Source organism: Pelodiscus sinensis, chromosome 6, assembly GCF_052426305.1.
Source record: "Pelodiscus sinensis isolate ZL-2025 chromosome 6, ASM5242630v1, whole genome shotgun sequence".
In the NCBI taxonomy this organism is placed as follows: Eukaryota; Metazoa; Chordata; order Testudines; family Trionychidae; genus Pelodiscus; species Pelodiscus sinensis.
In genome coordinates, this window is record NC_143057.1 from 109,959,464 (window position 1) to 109,974,828 (window position 15,365).

Here is a 15,365-nt window from a genome sequence, read left to right on the forward strand (position 1 = left end):
TTAAGCCCATTGCTTCTTGTCCTATCCTCAGAGGCCAAGATGAACAAGTTTTCTCCCTCCTCCTTATGACACCCTTTTAGATACCTGAAAACTGCTATCATGTCCCCTCTCAATCTTCTTTTTTCTAAACTAAACAAACCCAATTCATTCAGCCTTCCTTCATAGGTCATGTTCTCTAGACCTTTAACCATTCTTGTTACTCTTCTCTGGACCCTCTCCAATATCTCCACATCTTTCTTGAAATGCGGTGCCCAGAACTGGACACAATACTCCAACTGAGGCCTAACTAGCGCAGAATAGAGCGGAAGAATGACTTCTTGTGTTTTGCTCACAACACACCTGTTAATGCATCCCAGAATCATGTTTGCTTTTTTTGCAACAGCATCACACTGCTGACTCTCATTCAGCTTGTGGTCCACTATAACCCCTAGATCCCTTTCTGCTGTACTCCTTTCTAGACAGTCGCTTCCCATTCTGTATGTGTAAAACTGATTGTTCCTTCCTAAGTGGAGCACTTTGCATTTGTCTTTATTAAACTTCATCCTGTTTACCTCAGACCAAAATGATCTGGACAAATTGGAGAAATGAATAATGACCCTATCCTCCAGATTAGTCTCAACTCCTCCTAGCTTGGTATCATCTGCAAACTTAATAAGCGTACTTTCTATGCCAATATCTAAATCGTTGATGAAGATATTGAACAGAGCCGGTCCCAAAACAGACCCCTGCAGAACCCCACTAGTTATACCTTTCCAGCAGGATTGTGAACCATTAATAACTACTCTGAGTACGGTTATCCAGCCAGTTATGCACCCACCTTATAGTAGCCCCATCTAAATTGTATTTGCCTAGTTTATTGATAAGAATATCATGCGAGACCGTATCATCCACCACTTCTCCCTTATCCACAAGACTCGTTATCCTATTAAAGAAAGCTATCAGACTGGTTTGACATGATTTGTTCTCTACAAATCCATGCTGGCTGTTCCCTATCATTTTGCCACCTTCCAAGTGTTTACAGATGATTTCCTTAATTACTTGCTCTGTTATCTTCCCTGGCACAGTACTTTAACTAACTGGTCTGTAGTTTCCTGGGTTGCTTTTATTTCCCTTTTTATAAATGAGCACTATATTTGCCCTTTTCCAGTCTTCTGGAATCTCTCCTGTCTCCCATGATTTTCCAAAGATGATAGCTAGAGGCTCAGATACCTCCTCTATCAGCTCCTTGAGTATTCTAGGATGCATTTCATCAGGCCCTGGTGACTTGCAGGCATCTAACTTTTCTAGCTGATTTTTAACTTGTTCTTTTTTTATTTTATTTTCTAAACCTTCTCCCTTCCCACTAGCATTCACTATGTTAGGCTTTCCTACAGACTTCTCAGTGAAGACTGAAACAAGTCATTAAGCATCTTTGCCATTTCCAAGTTTCCTGTTACTGTTTCTCCCTCCTCACTGAGCAGTGGGTCTTCCTCTTGCTTCTAATGTATTTGTAAAAAGTCTTCTTGTTTCCCTTTATTCCCGTAGCTAGCCTGAGCTCATTTTGTGCCTTTGCCTTTCTAATCTTACCCCTGCATTCCTGTGTTGTTTGCCTATATTCATCCTTTGTAATTTGTCCTACTTTCCATTTTTTATAGGACTCCTTTTTTTATTGTTAGATCATGCAAGATCTCGTGGTTAAGCCAAGGCGGTCTTTTGCCATATTTTCTATCTTTCCGACACAGCGGAATAGCTTGCTTTTGGGCCCATAATAATGTCCCTTTGAAAAACTGCAAACTCTCCATAGCTGTTTTTCCCCTCAGTCTTGATTCCCATGGGACCTTATCTATCAGCTCTCTGAGCTTACCAAAATCCGCCTTCCTGAAATCCATTGTCTCCGTTTTGCTATTCTCCCCTCTACCCTTCCTTAAAATTGTGAACTCTATGATTTCATGATCACTTTCACCCAAGCTGCCTTCCATTTTCAAATTCTCAACCAGTTCCTCCCTATTTGTTAGAATCAAATCTAGAACAGCTTCCCCCCTGGTAGGTTTTTCAACCTTCTGAAATAAAAAGTTGTCTCCAATGCAGTCCAAGAACTTATTGGATAGTCTGTGCACTGCTGATATTTTCCCAACATATATCTGGCTAACTGAAGTCCCCCAATACCACCAAATCTTGGGCTTTGGATGATATTATTAGTTGTTTAAAAAAGGCCTCATTCACTCCTTCCACCTGGGTAGGTGGCCTGTAATAGACTCCTAGCATGACATCACCCTTGTTTTTAATCCCTTTTAGCCTAACCCAGAGACTCTCAACACTTCCGTCTACTATGTCCATCTCCACCTCACTCCAAGTGTGTTCATTTTTAATATATAAGGCAACACCTCCTCCCTTTTTTCCCTGTCTCTCCTTCCTGAGCAAGCTGTACCCTTCTATACAAACATTCCAATCATGTGTATTATCCCACCAAGTTTCTGTGATGCCAACAATGTCATAATTGTACTTATTTAATAGCACTTCCAGTTCTTCCTGCTTATTACCCATACTTCTCGCATTTGTATATAGGCATCTAAGATACTGATTTGACCTTGCCTCCCAGTTTTGCCCTGATCCTCCTCTCTCTGCCATTATAGCTCCCTCCCAGGTCTCCATGTTCTCCACTTACCTGTGGGCTTTGCTCACCTGTCCCCGTCGAACCTAGTTTAAAGCCCTCCTTACTAGGTTAGCCAGTCTGTGTCCAAATAGGGTCTTCCCCTTCCTCGAAAGGTGAACACCATCTCTGCTTAGCAGTCCTTCCTGGAATAGCATCCTGTGGTCGAGGAAGCCAAAGCCCTCCTAGTAACACCATCTACGCAGCCAGGCATTCTCCTCCAGGTGCACCTGTCCCTGCTTGGGCCCCTACCTTTGACAGGAAGGGTCAAAGAGAATACCACCTGCACTCCACAGACTCCTTCACCTATACTCCCAGAGCCCTGTAGTCACTCTTGATCTGCTCAGTGTCACACCTTGCAGTATCGTTTGTGCCCACATGGGTGAGTAGCATGGGGTAGTAGTCAGAGGGCTGGATAATCCTCGACAATGCCTCTGTAACATCTCGGATACGGGCCCCTGGCAGACAGCATACCTCCCGAGATGAAATGTCAGGGCGACAGATGGGCGCCTCCGTCCCCCTCAGAAAAGAGTCTCCGACCACCACTACCCTACGTTTCCTATTCGCAGTGCTGGCAGCAGACCTCCCAGCCTTGGGGGTATGAGGCTTCTCCTCCTCTGTTGTAGGGGGTGATTCCTTATCTCCTGTATAAAGAAGAGCATAACGGTTTCCTAGTACCATGGCGGGAGGGTTCGGAGCAGGGGTGGAGCACTGCCTGCTGCCAGAAGTAACCAGCTGCCAGTGTCCACCCTGAGCATAACTCTGATGGCCAGCCTGAGGTGGGGACCAAGGCACCACCATGTTCAACAGTGGTTCAGGGCATTGTCGCTGGCCCAGAGGGAAGGGTGGTGCTAACAACACAGCAATTCATAGTAGCTCATATAGGAGTAAGGGAGACCCCAGCACCAGCTGGCAGGAGCCATGAAAAGTCTGGGGAAGGAGGCAAATCATTATTGAGAGGAGAGTAAACACCTGCCCCATAGTAAAGGACACCCTCCTTAAATGAGATTTGGGTAAAAATCCATTTAAGAAGGGTCCTTTGAGAAGTTCCACACCCTGTGTCAGACCATGGTCCTGGTTTTTGTTGTGCTGAATGATCCTAAAGGAATAACACATTCTTCATAATCTGCCTCTTTCAGACTTCCCTCACAGCCAGCTCGCACTGCTTCCCTGGCTACACGGAAGAGTTTTACTGGCACATACTCTCAAGATGAGCTCCTGTTAATATAGTTGGGAATTGTCATGGAGTGCTGATAGAGCCCGAGCCACAATTAGCACTAACTAGGCCCCTCCATTCTCCTCCCTTCCCCGCAAGAAGGCCTAACTGGTCATCAGAGTGACTGACAAGGGGATTTCTCCCAGTAGAGCCCCCTCCATTTCCCTACCTCATCCTTCCTTGGGAGAAAGGTTTAGAAAGTGGGGTAACGGTGGGGCTGCACTGATACGGATTGGTAGAGGGATTGAAATACTGTAAAGTACACACTGATGCTTATATGTGAGAGGCTTTCCATGTGGTCTGTGCTCGTGGAGGAGACAGAGATACGGCAATCACACCCTGTCTCTAAGCACGCAGAGAGTCTGATGGAGGAGCCAGTGTAGTGGATTGGCAATCTGGGCAATGGAGGATATACAGCGATGGCTAGTGGAGTAGCAAGGACAGTAGCAGAAGATTTTGCAGATCACCACCCACCCTACATGCAGAGGAAGAGTCCTTGGCCTTGCCTGGCAGGCTGAGCAGCAAAAGACGCTGCAGGCATTTATGAGCAAGCAAATCCAGGTTCAGTGCAACTCCTGCAAAGTCTGAGTCCCATGGCAGGGGGCAGAACCCAGTCTCAGGACTCCATGAGACGGGATCTGCAAATGACCCTGATGCATTTCAGTCACCTTCGAGAGCATGGCAACAGGAGCCAGTTGGCACAGACCCATGAGGACCCTTTGGCTGGCACCCTATTTTACCAGATGCATTAGCAGTGTATTTGGCTCTCAGTGATGAGCAGGTGAGATGCTATGGTATGGTTCAGGTTGAGGCAGTCATCCTGGGCCAGGTGGGTCTGTCAATGGAAATGTACCATGAGAAATGTAGTGCCACAAGGTGGATGGGGGGATTATCACCTAGTGCATTTGCCCAGGAATGAACAAACTGGACTAGATATAGAAGTGGAGTTTGGGAGGAAGGGGTTATGGGGCCTGTGATGCTGGAACAGCTACAGAGTCTTTCTGAGTATGGCTTAGACTGGCTGATGTCATTTATCTCAAGGCCACACGTAAATGGATGGAGGGGTTTGCTGAGACAAACACTGCCAGAAAGGATCACTGGTTTAAGGGACTATACCTGGGAAAGAGGTGGGAAAGGGCACTGAAAGCAAGAGAGAGAAGCCTGAGGAACTCCTATCAGGAGCTCGGTCCACAGTGTATTTCCTGTGTGGTTGTGAAGGGCACACCAAAAAAGACTGCCCACACACTGAATGTAGCTTTGCAGGATTGTGTGTTTGGGACAGAACTTCCAGGCTCCAAAAAGAGGAAGTTCCTACTGTCTGGGTAACGGTAGAGAGGACATACCAGAGACTTCTAATGACCATGGCTCCAGCCTGCTCATTAATCAGGCTAACAAAGCCACTGCGGGAACTGCCCAGAGCTAGGGCCAAAACTGAATGTGGATGGGGGATGAGAAATTCTATGCTGTGGTGGAGGTGCCCTTGGAAGCAAGAGGAAGTTTAGGTGGAAACATGTAGGGTTGGTGGATTACCACACTCCCTTGTACTGACCACAGATTGAGAGTTTTCCCATTAAGGAAGCAAATGTTTGGAATGTTGTGTGGGGAGAAAAACCCTGCAGGGCCATGATGAGGAGAAAACAAGCGGACAGGACCTGGATTCCCCCTCATCTTATTCTGGCACAGTGCCAGTGTGATGCCATGGCATTGGTCTCTCAGGCCCAAATGATGAGGGTTCTGATTTCACTCCCCTACGAATGTCTCCAGGCTAGTGAAGCTCAAATTCTGGGTAGTTAAAATTCCAGTTGTGCATGTGAATTTGTACATTTTTGGCCCATCTCTTCCCCAAAGGGGCCTCACTGCATCTTCTGAACTTCAAAGAATGTATACCCCTTTCAAGCAGTATTTGATGTGTTCTGCAGATGGATCCGCAGGTGGGACACATCCAGTGGTGTGGCTCTGGAACACAGATGTTTGCTTTTGGATCTGCTTGACTGTCCGGAGGCAAGATTAGGGTGGATGATGGATGCTCTCATTTATTTCACAAAAGGGGCTATGAGGCTGCTTTGTCATTGCTGCTTTTTCCTTCAGCCGTATTGAATGAGCAGCCAGTTAAAGGTGTGAATGTATCATCTGGCAAACTCTCCAGCTCGAGGGTCTGCTTTGAATCTCATGCATGCCAGCTTATCTCCCCTGACTCAGTGGAGCTACTCATCACAGATGCTACTGCATCCGAGAGCAGAATCAGGCCCTATATATTTTTAAACATGGGGGGAGGGATAGCTCAGTGGTTTGCGCATTCACCTGCTAAACTGAGAGTTGTGAGTTCAATCCTGGAGGGGGCCATTTAGGGATCTGGGGCAAATCTGTCAGGGATGGTACTTGGTTCTGCTGTGAGGACAGGAGACTGGACTCAATTATCTCTTAAGGTCCCATCCAGCTCTATAATGTATATTTTCATACATTTATTAAAAAGGGGAACCCTTCACTCCTTCCTGCACTGAGCTAGCTATTGTGTGCACTTGTCATGGAACCAGTAAGGCTGTGGCCTGAGAAGGGCAGCCCATGTAAAGACCAGCAATTCCAGGCAGAGGTGGCCCTGAGACAAAGGGCTTCCACATGGTCTCCATAGGAGTGACATTTGCTTCTGCTTGGATCAGGGCCCCCATTTTGCTGCATAGGCTCAAAATTTCCATAGGGCCAAGTTTAAAATTTCACAAAGGGGGGAGACTGCAGTCCTGGTGATAAGTGCAGAAAGTGCCATATTGAGCCAGATCCAAGGCAAACCGTGTGAGCTGTGACGGTGACGGATAGGAGGGCAAGGCTGATTGCGAAGCAACAGGTCAATTTATTTCCTCCCTTCTGTTATCAGTTCCTATCTTTACAATTAAACTTTTCTGCTATTTTGTAGCCCTTAAAACATGATTCTATTATTGTTAGAGATGTCCTAGTCCTGTCAGCTAAGGAAAGGACAGCCTCCCTCTGGTCTAAGAGTCAGCTGCTACCCACCCTAATTTGCAGACAGACAATTGCCTTAGGTGGTGGAAGTAAATCTATTCTGACTATTATTCCCTGGGCTGATGCTCATAAAATTGTGAAAGAGGAAGCAGAAGGAACCATGTTCAGAAATGAGAGAAGCAAAGATTGTGTGTGTGCGCAAAGATAAGCCTGTCCATTTCAGATTGTGACTTTCCCACCCTGTCTGGAGTTTGTTCCCCTACCCTTGCCGTGGAAGATGTTTTGGGCTGATGTATCTTTTTTTTGGTTGTTGTTTTTAAATAAATCCGCAGTTCAACTTCACACCCGACCTGGCTCTGTGTTAAAGAGTGAAATGGGGGACAGCTGCAGCTCTCAGGCCAGCACGTGTGGGGAAGTGACTAGACAACAACAGACATTGCATTTCTGCTGGCTGCTAGTTTCCAAACAGCATGTGAGCAGGAAAGTCCCAACCACTTTGCTGAACCTTTCTGCAGTTCAGAGCTAGATTGCAAGATGCCAGGGCCACGGTGGAGGGGTGGCTTGTTCTGTGGCTTCCCTGGCACACAGGAAGAGGAATATCTCTCTCCTACTTCCTGCTGCTGGACACTGGGTGCTGCAAACAGCACCCACTAAACCTTAAAAGCTCCCAAGAAGTTGCAATTTTTGTGCCCATGCCGTTTCTTCTCTCCTCTCATCCACCCAAGGAAGCAATGGTGGCTTCTACCAGCTTCTGCCAATCAGAGACCCATCACCACTGTGCTCTCCCTGAGTCTGACTTAGTCGTACAATGGGTAGTCCCAGAAGCACTGCTCACAACTCATGTCACTGTCTGGGACTCCCAGCCCGGCTGTTCCTGTGTGGGAAAATCATAGTCATCTGGAATCCCTATTTATTGAAACCGCCACTACTTCTTCTAGCGTGGGATGTCTGCCAAGCAAGCCAAACCATGGAGTAGTTGTGACATTACCTAGGAACCCATTGCTCTTTTTTGCTAACTCCTCGAGCGACCCCAAGGCCTGTTTTATGCTAGACCATGAAGTTTGGCTCATGGTTCACAACTCTAGTTATGCAAAATGCTGAGCCTTGGCCGCATCCACACTGCACCAGGCCGACAGACGCAAACGTTCCCTTTGGCTTCTCTTACTCCCCACAAAAGAAAGTGTACCAGATGGTGGGGGCTGCCTTAAGCATTCGATTTAGAGGTCTATACCTCCAGTCCAGAGCATCCATCTTCTAGTAAACATACACATGCGCCTAGTATTTAACTTCTCAGTTCTGAGCAGGCCTGCTGACGGGGGACGGGGGACGGGGAGTAAAGAGGGTAATTGCCCTGGGGCTTGGCAATTCTAAAGGGCATGGGACTCCCAGCTGCCCCACTAGTGCACTAACAGTGGTGCCTGGAGCCCCGGGCCCTTTAGAATTGCCACCGAAGTGCCAGGTGGCACACTCCAGAGCCGCATGCCACATGCTTTGGCCAACTATGAGGGCTGGTGCGGGGGAGACGCATCAGGCCCTTTGGGCAGCTCTGGAGGCTGCCCCAGTCCTACCCCTTCCACCTGAGGCCCTGTCCTTTCCAGGAGTGCAGAGCCAGCCTTCCCACCACAGTCATTGCCCACGGGCCCAGTGATCCTGTTGGCTCCATTGGTTCTGAGAGCTAGTCGGGAAGTTTGGCGGCCTCTTGTTAGCTTTGTGCTCCTCAAAACACCTACACTGGTCAAATAAATTCCAAAACCGAAACTATTACTTAAAATAATTGAAGGGGGTTTTTAAAAAATGTTCATAAAGGGCTCTTGGCTTCAACATTAAAAAAGAGCTCCCCAGTTCAATTGTATGTTCCATTCTGAAATAAAGCTGTGCCTGCCTGTCAATCCACCTATCTGAGAGACAAGGCGGGTGAGGTAATATCTTTTATTACACTAACTTCTGATAGTGAGAGAGAGAGAAGATTTCAAGCTGCACAGAGCTTTTATTTCCGGGGTTTCAAAGCTCATTTCTCTCACAGACATGTCCAACAAATAAAGTATATTACCTCACCCACCTGATCTCTCTAATGATCTGAGACTGACACAGATACAACTCACTGCATATCTATCTATCTATCTATCTATCTATTCTTGTAGTAACAAAAGTGTGAACAGAGTAATGTTTTTCAGGGTATTTCTTAAGCATTGTAGTAATAAAAGCAAAACCCTTCTACTTCCCTATTTGCTCTTTTTCCCTGCGTGGTTGGGACTCGCCCTGAAGTGTAAGGGTGAATCATTCCAATATCAGGTTTTCTCAGTACAAAGTATCTGAAACCATTTTGCCTTCAGGGTATTTTCCATTGCTGGTTCATGCCCTCTCCTTGATACACTGGCTAGATCAGCAGCTGATGGAGGGAAAACATAATCATTTTGGGAATGCAGTTTTCCTTAGTTGCTGATATGGTTGGGGAGGAAGGGAGGGATTCTGAATCAGACCTCTGAGGTTTGCTCATGGAGTTGTTCCTGAGGTGTTGCTCTGTCTCTGAAGAGATCCCACGTTGGGCTAGAGGGCTGTGGGAAGTGGTGGAAAAAGTAACCAAAAAAAGTTAGTTGAGTAAAAGTACTGCTACATTGAAAAAAATGCAAGTAAGTACAAGTCAAAGTATCCTTCTGGAAAACTCCTTGAGTAAAAGTACAAAAGTATCACATCTTAATTGTACTCAAGTATCCAGAAGCCATCCTATGGAAATCTATACCCGGATCCCTGGGTTACGTGGATCCGACTTATGTCAGATCCCTACATACGAATGGGGTTTTTCTCGCTGCGGAGGACGCGGGCGGCAGGACCGCCCAGACGTGCCTCGGTCCCGCCGCCCGCGTCCTCCATGGCAAGAAAAGCTGCTCCGCGTCTCCCTGGTCTCCTGCGGGGGGGCGCAGCTAGTGCGCTGCTCCCCACCCCCAGCAGACCAGACTTTTCTTGCCAACGCCTGGGGTAGAGCAGCTGAGGGGCTGCCGGGCTGGTCCCACAGCGCCGAGGTGCGGCGCTACTGGACCAACCCGGCAGCACCCCAGCTGCTCTGCCCCAGGTGTGTCCGATTCAACCACTGCTGGGCAGTTTCAACAGCGGCTGAATCTGGACGCCAGTTCCGACTTACATACAAATTCAACTTAAGAACAAACCTACAGTCCCTATCTTGTACGTAACCCGGGGACTGCCTGTAGTTAACCACCCAAATTATAACAGAGCACTTGGGTCGGGAGCCACTGAGCTACAGAAAAATCAGTCGGGGGCCACACAAGGGAGAGGCAACCCTCTCAAAAAAAAAACAAAAAAACCCTCACTGATGTGGCTCTCAACTTAGATACTTCACCCCCTTGGTGCTCCAGACCCATGGAGGAAAGAGAAGGCAGGGAGGACCAAGATTCAGGACTTCCCACAGGCCAGATCAACTCTTTTGGGTCCCAGGATTAGTAGAGAGCCCCCACCCCGAGCTCTGGGGCTCCCCACCCTTGCATATATATTATTTTTGAATGAAAAGGTGTTGATGCTGCTATCAAAAGGCTTCTTCATTGGCAGGGTCATTGTGCTCGGTGATTGGTTATTTTTTAAAAAAATCGTCACTGCATGACAATTGGATGCTTTGCGCATGCAGCTGTGCTTTAGCCAATCAGAATGCTGGTTTGCACAACTGTCAGTGGGGTTCTGAAAGCAGTGAGTAACTAAGCACTTCTGGAAAAGGTAGTGGAGTAAAAAGTACAATGTCTTCTAAAAAAACCTACCTGAATAAAAGTCAAAGTATCACAAAAATAAATTACTTGAGTAAAGTACAAATTTTAAAAAAAGTATGTGAGTAGTGTAATGACGTATTTCAATTTAGTTACATTCCACCTCTGGCCCTGGGCTTACTCTGGCTTTGCACTGGTGTCATGGAAGGCAGTGTGGGAGGCCTTATGTCTGTGTGAAAAAGATGGGAGCTCTTCCTCCCTTTGCCTTCTCTTATACACCAAGGGAAAAGGCAGCTGCAGAAGTAGAGCCAGCCCACATGCATATGAAAGGAGTGGGTGGGAGAAATGTCAGTGTCACTAGATTCCCCAAAGTGAATGGAGGAAGGTGAGTCCAGTGGTTAGGGTGCAACTTGGGATCTAGGAGAGCCAGGCTCATGGCCTGGCTCCGTCACAGACTTCCTGTGTGACCATGGGCAAGTCACTTAGTCTCTCTGGGCCTCAATTCCCCATCTGCAAAAGGGGAACAATAGTGTTCCCCTTCCACCCACGTGAGCAGTGAGGATGCATAGAAAGACTGAGTGCTCAGATACCGTGGTAACACTGAGAGCCCAATACATTTTTTGTCTAGCATCTTGTGAACTGCCTACTAGTCCAGAGTTAAAGCAGGGAGCCTGAATCCTGACAAAGGATGTTTTGACACACATTCTCTGAGCACTCTTGGGAGTTTTCTGCCTGCTAGAATACCTTCAGGCATTCTGGGACATTGGGCTGTGACATTCAAAACTACACCGCAGACCGTTAGTCCTAATCCACCAAAAGCACTTAGGCTGAAAGCATACTCATGTGCCAACCCTTTGAGTTCAATGGCATTATGCATGCACTCATAAGAACATAAGAATGGCCGTACTGGGTCAGACCAAAGGTCCAGCTAGCCCAGTATCCTGTCTGCCGACAGCGGCCAGCACCAGGTGCCCCAGAGAGGGTGGACCGAAGACAATGATCAAGCGATTTGTCTCCTGCCATCCCTCTCCAGCCTCTGACAAACAGAGGCCAAGGACACCATTTTATCCCCTGGCTAATAGCATTTTATGGAGCTAACCTCCATGAAATTATCTAGCTTCTCTTTAAACTCTATTATAGTCCTAGCCTTCACAGCCTCCTCTGGCAAGGAATTCCACAGGTTGACTACACGCTGTGTGAAGAAGAACTTTCTTTATTAGTTTTAAACCTGCTAACCATTAATTTCATTTGGTGTCCTCTAGTTCTTCTATTTAGGGAACTAATAAATAATTTTTCTTTATCGGCCCTCTCCACACCACTCATAATTTTATAGATCTCTATCATATCCCCCCTCAGTCTCCTCTTTTCTAAACTGAAAAGTCCCAGTCGCTTTAACCTCTCCTCATATGGGACCCGTTCCAAACCCCTAATCATTTTAGTTGCCCTTTTCTGAACCCTTTCCAAGGCCAAAATGTCTTTTTTGAGGTGAGGAGACCACATCTGTACACAGTATTCAAGATGTGGGCATACCATAGTTTTATACAGGGGCGGTAAGATATTCTGGGTCTTATTTTCTATCCCTTTCTTAATAATTCCTAGCATCCTATTTGCCTTTTTGACTGCCGCTGCACACTGCGTGGAAGTTTTCAGAGAACTGTCCACGATAACTCCAAGATCTCTTTCCTGATTTGTCATAGCCAAATTAGCCCCCATCATACTGTACGTATAGTTGGGGTTATTTTTCCCGATGTGCATTACTTTACACTTATCCACATTAAATTTCATTTGCCATTTTGTTGCCCAATCACTCAGTTTGGTGAGATCTTCTTGGTGTCCCTCACAGTCTGCTTCTGTCTTGACTATCCTAAACAGTTTGGTATCATCTGCAAACTTTACTACCTCACCGCTTACCCCTTTCTTCAGATCATTTATGAATACGTTGAAAAGGATTGGTCCCAGGACTGACCCTTGTTGAACACCACTAGTTACCCCTCTCCAATCTGAAAATTTACCATTTATTCCTACCCTTTGTTTCCTGTCTTTTAACCAGTTCTCAATCCAAGAAAGGACTTTCCCTCTTATCCCATGGCCATTTAACTTACACAAGAGCCTTTGGTGAGGGACCTTGTCAAAGGCTTTCTGAAAATCCAAGTATACTATATCTACTGGATCCCCCTTATCCGCATGTTTGTTAACCCCTTCAAAGAACTCTAATAGATTAGTAAGACAGGATTTCCCTTTACAGAAACCATGTTGACTTTTGTCCAACAAATTATGTTCTTCTACATGCTTCACAATTTATTCTTCACTATTGTTTTGACTAATTTGCCTGGTACTGAAGTTAGACTTACCACTCTGTAATTGCCAGGATCGCCTCTAGAGCCCTTTTTAAATATTAGTGTCACGTTGGCTACCTTCCAGTCATTAGGTAAGGAAGCTGATTTAAAGGATAGGTTACAAACCACAGATAATAGCTCAGCAATTTCCCATTTGAGTTCTTTTAGAACCCTTGGATGAATGCCATCCGGTCCCGGAGATTTGTTAACATTAAGTTTTTCTATTTGTTCCAAAACCTCCTCTAATGACACTTCAATCCAGGACAGTTCCTCAGATTCATCACCCACAAAGGACGGTGCAGATTCGGGAATCTCCCCAATGTCCTCAGCCGTGAAGACTGAAGCAAAGAAATCATTTAGTTTCTCCACAATGGCTTTATCGTCCTTGATTGCTCCTTTTATAGCTCGATCATGTAGGGGACCCACAGGTTTTTTAGCAGGCTTCCTGCTTCTAATGTACTTAAAAAACATTTTGTTATTTCTTTTTGAGTTTTTGACTAGCCGTTCCTCAAAATCTTTTTTTGCTTTTCTTATTACATTTTTACACTTGATTTGACAGTGTTTATGTTCCTTTCTATTTATCTCACTAGGATTGGACTTCCACTTCTTAAAAGATACCTTTTTGTCCCTCACTGCTTCTTTTATATGGTGGTTAAGCTACGGTGACTCTTTTTTAGGTCTCTTGCTATGTTTTTTAATTTGGGGTATACATTTAAGTTGGGCCTCTATTATGGATATGCTTAAATGCTTTGCTAGACCAGAGAAAGGGATAGTAGCTTTTGTCTGACAATCACCATTTGTACAAGTGGCCTTATATTAATGCAGGTATTTAAAAATACTTCAGAATGCCTTTGTCCCACTGGTGTAAGATGCACTGTTTTCATTGAGGGACAATACAATGTGCTATGTTACAAAACAAGGCCAAAGCAGCTCTGCTAAATGTTACGTTTATCAATGAACTGGTATGGCAGATTCATGATGGATACAGTCTTAAAAACAATGTTCTCTCTACTCTTTTCCAACCATGAGCAGATTTTTTCCATCCATGTGCAGAATAAATGTTAAGTGTACCGAGGCATGTGTGAATGTGAACCATCAGTAGAAACCAAAAATGTAGCTGTGGACATGCTACAAATCAGCAAATTGATCTGGCACTTGAATTATTCCTGAGCAGCTGTATAGGCACACAGCCTACAGGGAACACTCGTCTTAAGCAAAACAGTAGGACTACTTAAAAAATAACCAATAGTCTGGTAGCACTTTAAGGATTACACAGAACATGTATATGGGTACGTCTACACTAGCCCCCTAGATCCATCTAGGGAGGCTAATGAAGGCGACCGGAATTGCGAATCAATTCCCGTGCTTGATTTTCATGTTCCCGGCCGGTCACCATTTTAGAAATTGATTAGCCCAAAGTAACTGCCCAAGTCTACACGCGGCAGTGAAACGGGATTCTGATTTAAAGCCCTAACTCGAATTAGCTGGTATTCCTCCTGCAATGAGGTTTTCTGGGCCTGTTGCTTTGTTCCTCGCTCCTTTCTTTGCATCCTTCCACCAGCTTCACCTTCCCTATTACATCAAACATTAGCTGCTTGTCTTTGCTTTAGGGGCCATGCACAGCATCCTCACCTCTTCCTTTTGCTAGTGAGCTGTTGATGTTCATTTCTGGTCAGCCCCTGGTGCCAGCTCCAACTATCCAACTGTTACATGTTCCGATCAGCACCATGCTGCCCCTCACACTGGGGAGGAGCTCCCCAGAAACATCTACAAAGCTACCTCATTACCCACCTGAAAAGCCCCTTCAAAATTCTTGTTTGCCATCCTGCCTACAAAAATCCCAGTGGTTCCCCCCTAGGGTGCTAGTGTGCTACAAACATTGCCGATCAAGATAACCAATAATTTCTCATTCTTTCTTTGTTTTCCCCCATAAATTGGTCTGTATCTCCCTGTTGCCTTTTGTCTTATGCTTAGATTGTAAGTCCTTGGGACAAGGCTGTCTGGTCTGGGTACAGCACCTAGCATAATGGTTTCCACCCCATGACTTGGGCTCTGTGCCAGGGCGTGCATACCCTGAAATGGCTTAATGCACTGTGGGCAGAGGAAGTCCGGCCCCCTTGTCCCAGGCACACTGGGCATGTTCCAATGGCTGGGGTAGTATTAGAGGGAGCAGCCCAGCTCAGTTGGAGCTGGATGCTGGAGAGGAAGGAACTAGAGAAGCTTCAGAGGTAACTCAGCCAGAGACCCAGGAAACCACATCGAGCCTCCAGAGCCAGTGAAGCCCCAGGAAGAGACAGGTGCTGTGGAGCCAGAGGATACTGAAACTACATGCATTACCCCAATGCCATATCTGATAGGGAGTGTGCATGAGCTCAGTGTGTTGTGGTGGGAATCCCCACTAAGTGAGTCGCGGAACACTCCCCCACTGACAGGGCCCTGGGGTTGCTGCCCCAACCCCTGAGACTCTGGCCTTTAGGGTGAGCTGCCCTGAACCTCAGAGATATGTTACAGACTGTGGT